Here is an 11,007-nt window from a genome sequence, read left to right as displayed (position 1 = left end):
CCACAGCAATGTATATATATAATATACAGCACTCCCACACATCCACCAGAAAACCTTTTCCTTTCCACAGTGATACTCTTACGCCCTATTCATATACCATGTACTCTTCAAGGGTCCATAATAATGTCTTAAGTAGAACTAGCAACACTGATAGAGAAATTCTGTGATAGATCTATGGAACATAAAATGTTCCTGCTCAACCCTGTTAAATGTTCAGTGAGATGACTTAATAAAATTTCCTGAATTTATAACCCTAATCCACCTACCTGTGATCTCATTCTCACCCTCTGCATAAATCTCTCTTAAATTCCTAATCCTCCATGAATAGTAACTGCCATAAGCACATGTGGTTCTATTCTTATCAATAGCATTAATGTGATTAAGGGGCACTTATAACTGTGACAACTTGTTATCAACTCCACCTCAAATTTGTCATACCAAAAATGGAAACACACTGCCGTTTCCTCATCATTAGCTTTTTCATTTCCCCCCACCGTCTCTAAGTAGGAAGCTTCAAATGTTTCATTTACATTCCAAAAATAAATATTCCCTTTAAAAAATTGATTTTCTTCTGGTCAATTTTATGCAAAATTAACTATTACTAGTCTTCCCTTTATCACTGGAAGTCAGACCCTACCCAATGTCCTCTCCTCTTGTTGAGCTCCCAAGAATCTGGCTTTATAGTCCACACGCAATTATGTCCATGATGAACATCTCCCCATTCATTATGAATCATTAAAACTTTCAGAGTAAACATTCATGAGCAAACTAGGAGAGCAATAGGATTATCCAGGCTTTTCCCATAACAGAATAAAGGAAAGTAATTAATTCCACACATACATACCATTTAACCTTAACTTATTTAGTAATACCATTTTTTTAAGATATAAAATATCCTCGTTACTCATTACAAATATCTTATGTGACTGAACATAGAAAAGTTTGAAATGAATTCTAAAAAACACTTTGTTTTTAAGGAGAGAGAGATTTGGTTGAGTGAATGAAATATTTCTATAACTTCTTACTTTATTTATTTATTTATTTATTTTTGTGTGGCACATTCATTGCATTTGTGTGAATACATTGTGGAGCACTGCTGCACCACATGGATAATAGTTTACATTGTAGTTTACACTCTCCCCCAGTCCACCCAGTGGGCCATGGCAGGATATACAATGTCCAGCATCTGTCCCTGCAATATCATTTAGGACAACTCCAAGTCCCAAAAATGCCCCCACAGCACATCTCTTCTTCCCTCTCCCTGCCCTCCCCAACTACCATGGCCACTTTCTCCACATCAATGCTACAATTTCTTCCATTACTAGTCACAGTACTTCCATAGTAGAATATCAGTAAGTCCACTCTAATCCATATTTTATTCCTCCATCCTGTGGACCCTGGGAACTTCTCACTTCAGATCTAATAACTTTAAGAAAAGAAAAGAAAATAGAAAGGAAATATCTCTCTAAACAGGAACAATCCTAAACTATGCAACTCCCATAAGCCTACATCACATGTTCCATAGATCATGTCCTGATACATTAAAATTTCATAAAAAACACTTTGACACAGAAAGCAAAACCATCTTTGCTAAGCTCCATTAGATAATGTTTTTGGTACATGCAGCCAGGAGTACAACAGGGATATGCCTATTCCACATAATGGAAAGAATCAAATGACTTTCAAACTAGAAGTTGGGGCTTGCTGGGAATGTGTTTGAAGATACTGAGCCAGTTTCTTCACTCATAAGGAAAAGAATTTGAAAGTGGGAAACCCCAGTGACTTACTCCTCGATAGGCATGGGGCTTATGCAGAGGAGAAAAGAAAGAAAGGAAAAAAAAGGTTTGTTGTTGTGGCATCATCACTCCCCAGATGGGTAAGAGAATTACTATCTTTCCTCTGTGGGAAACATTTAGCTCATTAAAATGTCCACAATAGAGGATCCTGGGACATGGCCATGGATTAAAAAAAAAAAGAAACCTTCTGTTGTGCAGTAAGGTATCAGCAACTTAACCTGGTGCACTTGTAATCACCTTGCAAATTAAATTCATTCTGATTACTCCTTGATAATGTCTACATGAGGCAGTAGAAAAAGATTATCATTGAGTGGTCTATAGAGAAGAAGTCTCTTGCATAAATCCCTTGAGTAACTGGCACAGAGTATCAAGTAAGCTACTGACTGAATTTATTTGAGCAGCAAATGTTAGGCATTCTAGTGCTGTGTTCTGTTCTCACTATTTTATAATGTTCATTTTATATTTCTGCAGTTGCTAAATGAATAATTCTATTCCCACTCCTCTTTCCTTATATTAAAGTATCTCAGTTGTAAACATTGAGTTATTTTAATTTGGAGAATTTATATTTTCACATGGTCCCATAATTATCTATTCATACTTATTGGGAATTTCTAAAATCTACATTGTAAGAAAAAAATCACTTTTGCTTTCCCCTTTCTCAGTTTACTGGGAATTCAGAGACTTTTGTGACTTTCTCAGTACAATGGATAGCATTCCCTTTCTAACCATGTCCTGCTTTATTGTGTGAATATATCCTCTGACACTTCTAACAACTTTTAAAGGAATTTACTCCCTACCCTTAAAATGTATCAAACCACCTAAAAACTATTGGCTCCTAAAGCTGTCAACCTCTTTTAAACTCACCTGTATATTTTTTCCTTTCTTTTACATATATTAATATATTTGTCATTAGCAAATAGTAACATGATTCTTTCCTCCTTCAAGATGAGGCTTACTGTTTAGATAATGTTTCTTTATCTAATGTCAATGTCAATTCAGTACCAAATATCAAAATAAAATTTAAAAATACATGTAAAAATCTTTAGTTAGAATGAGGTAGATATCTGACAATTTGTTGAAATGAGAGAATTTTCCCTTATTGTTGACTTTTTTTTTCATAATAAATATCACCATATAGTAAAAAATCTACCAATAAGCTCAGCTGCATCATTAGTTTGTAACTCTATTAAGACATGGTACTATTTGTGCACATATATATCATCAGTGCATCGATAATAAATGAACCCAGGGGGAACAGACGTGGCTCAAGCAGTTGGGCACCTGCTTCCCATCTGTGGGTCCTGGGTTCAGTTCCCAGTGCATTCTAAAGAAGACCAGCAGGAAAGCAAGCTGATGCAATAGGCTTGCACAGTGAGCTTATGCAATGAAATAAAGCAACAAGGAGATGCGACAGGGAGAGACACAACAAGCAGGGAGCAGATGTGGCTCAAGTGATTGGGCAACTCCCTCCAACACAGGAGGTCCTGGGTTCAGTTCCCAGGGCCTCCTAAAACAAGATGAGCAGACACAGAGAGCACACAATGAACAGACACAGAAAGCAGAGAACAAGCACAAAAAACAAGGGAGTGGGTTGAGAAATTTAAAAATCTTTGAAAAATAATAAAAATAAATGAATGAACCCATTTTTTAAAGAAGGAAATAAGACAAGCAAAGTTCCATGATGTATTAAAATTATGTACACCTGGTAATGTGTGATAGGATAAAGGATATGCTTGATTAATTATTTAATCAATTATCTCTGTCTAGTAGTCCACATGACAGGTGTTTGAAACAAACTGCAAAGAAGTGGATATATTAGAGACATAACTAAAAAGAAAAAAATTTACATTATTGTGGATAGGTTACATACAGTAAGTGAGAAGGAAGAATAGGTTAAACATGCTGTCACAGGTGACAGATAAATGTTTTCCTTATTCTGATATCAGAAAGAGTGAAGAGCAAACAGAAACTTAGAGAGCTTGTGATTTTAGTTTTGATGTGTTAATTTTGAGAATCCTTAAAACCCCCAAGTAGAAACAGAATTAGAGAGGCAGAAGAATCGCTTCTCTTCCAGAAGACTCTCTGGAGGGCTGCTTTTGGACTCAGGACACCAGGGAAGGTGAACACAGACGAGAGAGGGGCAAAGGAAAGGAGCCTCAGCTGGCTGGAAAAATCCCAAGAGTAAACCTGTAGCAGCAGTTGCTGTTACACATGCCCCCCCTCCCCCCCGCCGCCCTTGGAACAAACAGCAGAGTGAGGGGGTTGCAGGGTTCCTCTTCTCCAGGTAAGGGGAGATGGAGAGACAGACTTTCTAGCAAATTCAGATTTTGGCCAGTGAATTTGGTGTAATTCATCCCAGGGATTACACATTTCTAGGCCAGGTGAGGCCATGAAATTGTTTGCCCCTGGAGCTAGCAGAGAGCTAAAGATAATTTGTCTTCTCAAACACCTGCTTTCCTGCCCTGGGATGGTTGCTGAGTAGACATAGGGATAGGCCAGCCAAGGGAGGAGAAAAACTTATGATAAACTGTTTTTGCGAAGCTTGGCCTGCCCTGAGGACATTGTTTCTGCAAGGTCAGCCCTGGGGGTTCAATGAATGCATTCACCCTAGCATCTGGGGTCTAAGCTCCGAGGTCTGCCAAAGACCTCCATCTGCTGAAAGACCAGAAAAGTGCATGAAAATGAGGGAAAAATACTAAAAACATGAAGAAGGCAATCAGCTGCCTTTACTGGCTTCCCTCCAAGGCCCTTGGCAACTGACCTGCACCCCATTACTGAGTCCTTAGCCCTGGTTTGAGCAGTAAAATAGGGATAGTCCTAAATATCTAGAAAAAATTGAACCAAGAATCAAAGAACATTGGTAGCACACAGCTACTTAACAGTAAATCTCTTGGCAAGAGAGAAACTGAACATCAGAGTAAACTCAAGCATAATAATCAGATTCCTAATCATCAGCAAAACATTACAAGCAATACTAAGAAAGAGGAAGGTATGACTAAAGCAAAGGAACAAAGCAAAGCTCCAGATGACATGCAGGATTTGAAATAATTAATCAATGAGGTTCATACAAATTCCTAAATCAAATCATAGAGTTGAAGGACAACATGGCTAAAGAAATAGAAGACATTATGAATACACTTCATGAGTGCAAAAAAAAATTTTTTTGCAACCTTGGGTAGAAAAATAGGAGAGCTTATAGGAATAACAGATAAAATAAGTGAGATTAAATATACAATAGAGGCATAAAGCAGCAGATTTGAAATCACAGAGAACAGTATCAACTATGTAGAGGACAGACCAGCGTAAATTGAACAGAAGACAAACAGAAAGAGAAAAGCCTGGAAATACTTGAGCTCAATGAGTTAAATGATAATAAGAAGTACCCCAACACACACATTATAGGAGTTCCAGAAGGGAAAAAGAAGGGAAAAGGGGCAGAAAGAATATTTGAGGATATAATGGCTGAAAATTTCCCAGCTCTCATGAAAGACATGAATATATGTGTTCAGAAAGCACAGAGTATTTCAATTAGAATAAACCCAAATACAGCTACACCAAGAAAGAAAATATTCAGAGTGGCAAATGCCAAAGATAAAGAGAAAATTCAAAAAGTAGCAAGGGATAAGCAAATCAACACATACAAGGTCCAGTAAGTCCAATAAGACTTAGTGTGGATATCGCTTCAGAAATCATGGAGGTGAAAAGGCAGTGGTATGATATAATTAAGATACCAAAAGAGAAAAACTACCAGCCAAGAATTCATTATCTGCCAAAACTGTCCTTCAAATATCATGGTGAGTTTATAGTATTAACATATAAACAGAAACTAAGAGATTTGTAAACAAGAATATAGCTCTACAGGCTACACTAAAGGGAGTTCTGCAGCCAGAAATGATAAGATGAGAGAGAGGCTTGGAGAAAAGTGCAGAAGTGAAGACTATCAGAAAGGGTAACCAAAAGGATAAAAAGACAGACAAAAGTAAGATATGACATATGAAAGTCAAAGGATAAAAATCGTTGAAATAATCCCTTCACAGTAATAACACTGAATGTTAGTGGATTAATCAAAAGACATAGGCTGACAGAATGGGTAAAAAATCATGAGCCTTCCATATGCTGTTTGCAGGAGAATCACCTTAGACTAAGGATATAAGTAAACTGAAAATGAAAGGTTGGAAAATGATATTTCACACAAACAGTAACCAAAAGAGAATAGGGGTAGCTACACTACAGAAAAAACAGATTTTAAGTTGAAAAAGGTGATAAGAGATGCAAAAGGCCATTATAAAGTAATAAAAGGGAGAATCCAACAAGAAGGAGTAACAGCCATAAATATCTATGAACCTAACCAGGGATCCCCAAAATACATGAGGCAAGCTCTGGCAAAACAGAAAAGAGAAATAGACATCTCTACAATAATACTTGGAGACTTCAACATGCCACTCAAATCAATAGAACAACTAGACAGAAGATCAACAAAGAAACAGGGAACTTGAACAATGTGATAAATGAGCTGGACCAGACAGATATACAGAATATTCCACCCAAATGAACAGGTAAAAATTGTTCACAAGTACTCATGGATCTTTCTTCAGAGTAGACCACATGTTTGGCACAAATAGCGCTGAATAAATTTTATAAGTTTGAAATTATACAGCGCACCCTCAGTGATAATAGTGGAATGAAAATGGAAATCAATACTTGGTGGAAAAAGGGAAATTTTGCAAATATATGGAGGCCAATCAACACACCCTTAAATAACCAGTGGGTCAAAGAAGAAATTGCAAGATAAATTAGTAGCTATCTCAGGGTGAATGAAAATAAGAAAACAAATTACCAAAACTTAAGGGATACAGCCAAGGCAGGATTGAAAGAGAAATTTATAGCACTAAATGCCTACATTAAAAAGGATGAAAAATTTTAAATCAAAGACCAAGCTGAACACTTGGAGAAACTAGAAAAATTATAGCAAACCAATCCTAATCAAACAGTAAGTTAAAAAATACAGATTAGAGAAGAAAGAAAACTAAACAGAAAGAAAAAAAAGACAATAGGAAAAAATTAACAAAACCAAAAGCTGGTTCTTTGAGAAGATCAATAAAAATGGCAAACCCTTATCTATACTAACAAAGAAAAAAAGTGAGAAGATATAAATAAATAAAATCAAGAATGAAAGGGGGGCATTATGACTGACCTCACAGATATAAAAAGACCATAAATGAATATTATAAGAAACCATATTCAAACAAATTAGACAACCTAGATGAAATGGACAAATTCTTAGAAATGCACAGACAACATACATGGACTTTACAAGAAACACAGGAACACAGCAAACCAATCACAAATAAGAGATTGAATCAAAAGTTATCAAAATTCTCCCATCAAAGAAAAGTCCAAGATACTTTATAGGTGAATTAAACCATCTATTTGAAAATAATTAATTCCAATTCTGCTTAAATTTCACCAAATGTTGAAAAGGAAGGAAAATTACCCAATACATTTTATGAAGCCAACATCACTCTAATACCAAAGTCAGATAAATATACAAGGAAAGAAAATTACAGACTAATCTCTCTAATGAGCATAGATGCAAAAATTCTCAACAACATACTTGTAAACAGAATCCAAAAGCATATTAAAAGAATTATACACCATGATTAAGTGGGTTTTATTCTTAATATGAAAGGGTGCTTTAACCCAAGAAAATCAAACACATCACATTAACAAAGTGAAGGGGGGGAAATGAGCATCTCAATTGACACAGAAAAGTCATGTGATAAAATACAGCTTTCTTTCTTAATAAAAATAATTCAGAAGATAGTTATAGAAGGAAAGTTCCTAGAATAATCAAGGACATATATGAATATATCACAGCCAACATCATACTCAATGGGGAGAGGTCGAAAGCTTTCTCTCTCAGGAACAAGACAAGGATGATCATAATGAGCAAGTTGAAGAAGAAATCAAGAAAAAATTGTATGCGTAATAACAAAAATGGACTCAAATATCTAGAAGTTAATTTAACCAAGAATGTAAAGGATCTTTATTCAGAAAACTACAAAACACTGCTAAAAGAAATCAAAGAAGACCCAAACAAATGGAAGGACATTATGTGTCCATGCATTGGAAGACTAAACATTGTGAAGATGTCAATTCTACCCAAACTCATTTATAGATTCAATGCATTATCAATCAAAATTCCAACAGCTCACTTTACAGATATAGTAAAGTCACTTACAAATTTATTTGGAAGGGAAAGGAATTCTGAACAGACATAAACATCCTTAAAAGAAGAGCAAAGTCAGAAGACTCATGCCTTTCTGACCTTGAAGTGTATTACATAGCTACAGTGGTCAAAACAGCAGGGTTTTGCATAAAGATAGATATACTGGCCAATGGAATGAAATTGAGAGTTCAGAAATAGACCCTCCTTTAAGGTCAAATGATTTTTGATAACCTACAAAATCCCCTTCTCTGGACCAGAATATTCTCTTCAATAAATGGTGCTGGGAAAACTGAATATCCATAACCAAAAGAATGAATGACAAATCCTATCTCACCCCCTGTACAAAAATCAAATCCAAATGGATCAAAGTCTTAAACATAAAAGCCAGGACTATAAAACTCCTAGAAGATAATGTACGGCAACATCTAAAAGACCTTGTAGAAGGTGGGGTTCTCTTAAATCTTACTTCCAAAGCATAAGAAAAAAGGATATAGATAAATGGGACCTCCTCAAAATTAAACACTTCTCCTCCAAAAAAGGACATTGTGAATTGGGTAAAAAGGCATCCTATTCAATGGGAGAAAATATTTGGAAATCACATGAGACAAGAGTCTAATACCCATTATATAAAGAAATCCTACAACTCAGGAACAAAAAGACAGATGACTCAATTTTAAAAATGGGCAAAAAACCTGAATAGATATTATTCTAAAAAAAGAAACACAAATGGTGAAAAAACACATGAAAACTGTTCAACATCATTGACTATTAAGGAAATGCAAATCAAAGCTACAATGAGATTTCATTTCATACCTTCTAGAATGGCCACTTTAACAAAACAGAAATCTAAAGATGTTGGAGAGGATGTAGAGAGGTAGGAATGCTTATTCACTGTTAGTGGTAATGTAGGACAGTACGGCCACTGTGGAAGTCTGTTTGGTGGTTCCTAAGGAAATTAGACACAGATTTACCATGTGACCCAGCAATATCACTACTAGGTATATAACCCAGAAGAACTGAGAGCAGTGACATGAACAGACATCTGCACACTAATGTATGCAGCAACATTATTCACAATTGCCAAAAGATGGAATCAGCCCACATGTTCATCAACTGACAAATGGATAAACAAACTGGTATATACATATGATGGAATATTATTCAGCAGTAAAAAGTAATGAAGTCCTGAAACATAACAATATGGTTGAACCTACGGGACGTTATGTTGAGTGAAGGAAGCCAGGCACAAAGGGAGAAATATTGTATGATTTCACTATTATGAACTAAATATAATGAGTAAAATCATGGAGTTAATAGCTTGAATATGTCATCAGAAAATAGAATGGGGTTACAGCATGGAAAACTGAAGTTTAATCTTTGCAGAATTGGTTAAAAATTTGCAAATATTGCAAATGAATGAAAATGGTGAAAGCACATCATAGGACTTAAAATGAGTAGTACTAGCATATGAGGATTATTCTGGTTTGTTTTTTGTTGATATTTTTTCTTTTTTTTTTTTTAGAGTAATGAAAATGGTCTAATATTAATTGAAGTGATAAATTCACAACTCTGTGATTATACCAAATACCAATGATGTACACTTTAATAAGTTGTGTGGTTTATGAACAAAAAAAAAAAAAATAGGGTGGGTTGGTGGAAAAATACACCAAATGTAATCTATGTACCATAGTTATTATAATAGTAATACACTGATGATGCTCTTTCATAATTTGTTACAAATGTTTCACAACAATGCAAGGTATTGGTGGTGGGGAGATGTATGGGTGCCTGCATGATGTTATGCATGCTTGCTTTGTAAGTTCACAACTTATACTACACATTTATTGTGTATGTATGTTCATGTATGACTAATATACTTCAATAAATTTTTAATGGGAAAAGCACCCAGTTAGAGAGAAATACATAATTTAATATGAAGTTTTAAATGGAAAAGGTCTGGAGTCATTGTAAGCTCATATAAAGATTTTACTTTAAACTGTGATTAAATCATAATGTACTTGCTCTCAAAAACCTAGTGAGGGGAGAAATGCAAAAAAAAAAATCAGTGCTCGCTTCGGCAGCACATATACTAAAATTGGAACGATACAGAGAAGATTAGCATGGCCCTTGCGCAAGGATGACACGCAAATTCGTGAAGCATTCCATATTTTTGTCAATAAAAAAAATGTTAAAAAAAAAATCAGAAACTTATAATACAGGACTGGAGGTGGGGTGCAGCACTAAGATGAACCCAGAGTGTAACCAGGCTTACAGAGGGGAACGAAAGGGCTCAACAATCCATCGTTGATAGAACGTCACTGAAGTTTAGGGTTTGCTCTTTCTGTCCTGAGCAACTGACCAAAATACTTTGATATTTTCAAAAGAAAAATTGTAATAGTTTTATAATCAATTTTTATAAGTCATCTAATGTATGGCTATGACTATTAAGTAGAATAAACTTCATGAAAACAAGCTTTAAAAATAGTAAATCCTTAGAAGAGTCATCTGTTTTAATTGGGTCTGTTCCATTTCAGGTGCTAGTATACAGCCCAGTTTAGAGATAAAGTAATGGTTGTGCAAATTGGCCAAGTCCCACAACTCTTATGAGGTGAAACGGGCATTCAAACTCAAATTGTTCTGACTCTGAAATTCAAGCTATAATTTAATCTCTTCTACTGACTCCCATTGGTAGGGTTATGAACAGAACCAAATTATTTATTGAGTCACCATTCATTATATGATTCATCCTTAGTAAGTCTCTCCTAAATGTTTCTTGATAATCATGTCCCACACAATCATTGAGCTTCTCAAGATTTTTCTCAGTGCTACCTTTACTTCCTTGTTCCTTAGGGTATAAATGAGTGGGTTAAGCATGGGGGTCACCACGATGTAGAAGAAGGAAACAAACTTTCCCTGGTCTTTGGATCTACTTCTGGCTTGCTGCAGATACATGAAGGTAAAGGTGCCATAGAAGACAATGAC

The 11,007-nt window shown here is 35.5% G+C and overlaps 1 non-coding gene across 1 annotated transcript; it reads left to right on the top strand.

Annotated features, from left to right (window-relative positions):
• The first annotated feature begins 10,090 nt into the window (after positions 1-10,090).
• On the top strand, positions 10,091-10,197 carry LOC111765168 (U6 spliceosomal RNA). Its single transcript, XR_002797573.1, has one exon. It is a non-coding gene; the product is annotated as a U6 spliceosomal RNA (small nuclear RNA).
• Positions 10,198-11,007: the final 810 nt, after the last annotated feature.

Source organism: Dasypus novemcinctus, chromosome 22 (genome assembly GCF_030445035.2).
Source record: "Dasypus novemcinctus isolate mDasNov1 chromosome 22, mDasNov1.1.hap2, whole genome shotgun sequence".
NCBI classification, from domain to species: Eukaryota; Metazoa; Chordata; class Mammalia; order Cingulata; family Dasypodidae; genus Dasypus; species Dasypus novemcinctus.
The sequence above is the reverse complement of the archived record's forward strand: the minus strand, read 5'-3'. Positions and strand labels throughout refer to the sequence as shown.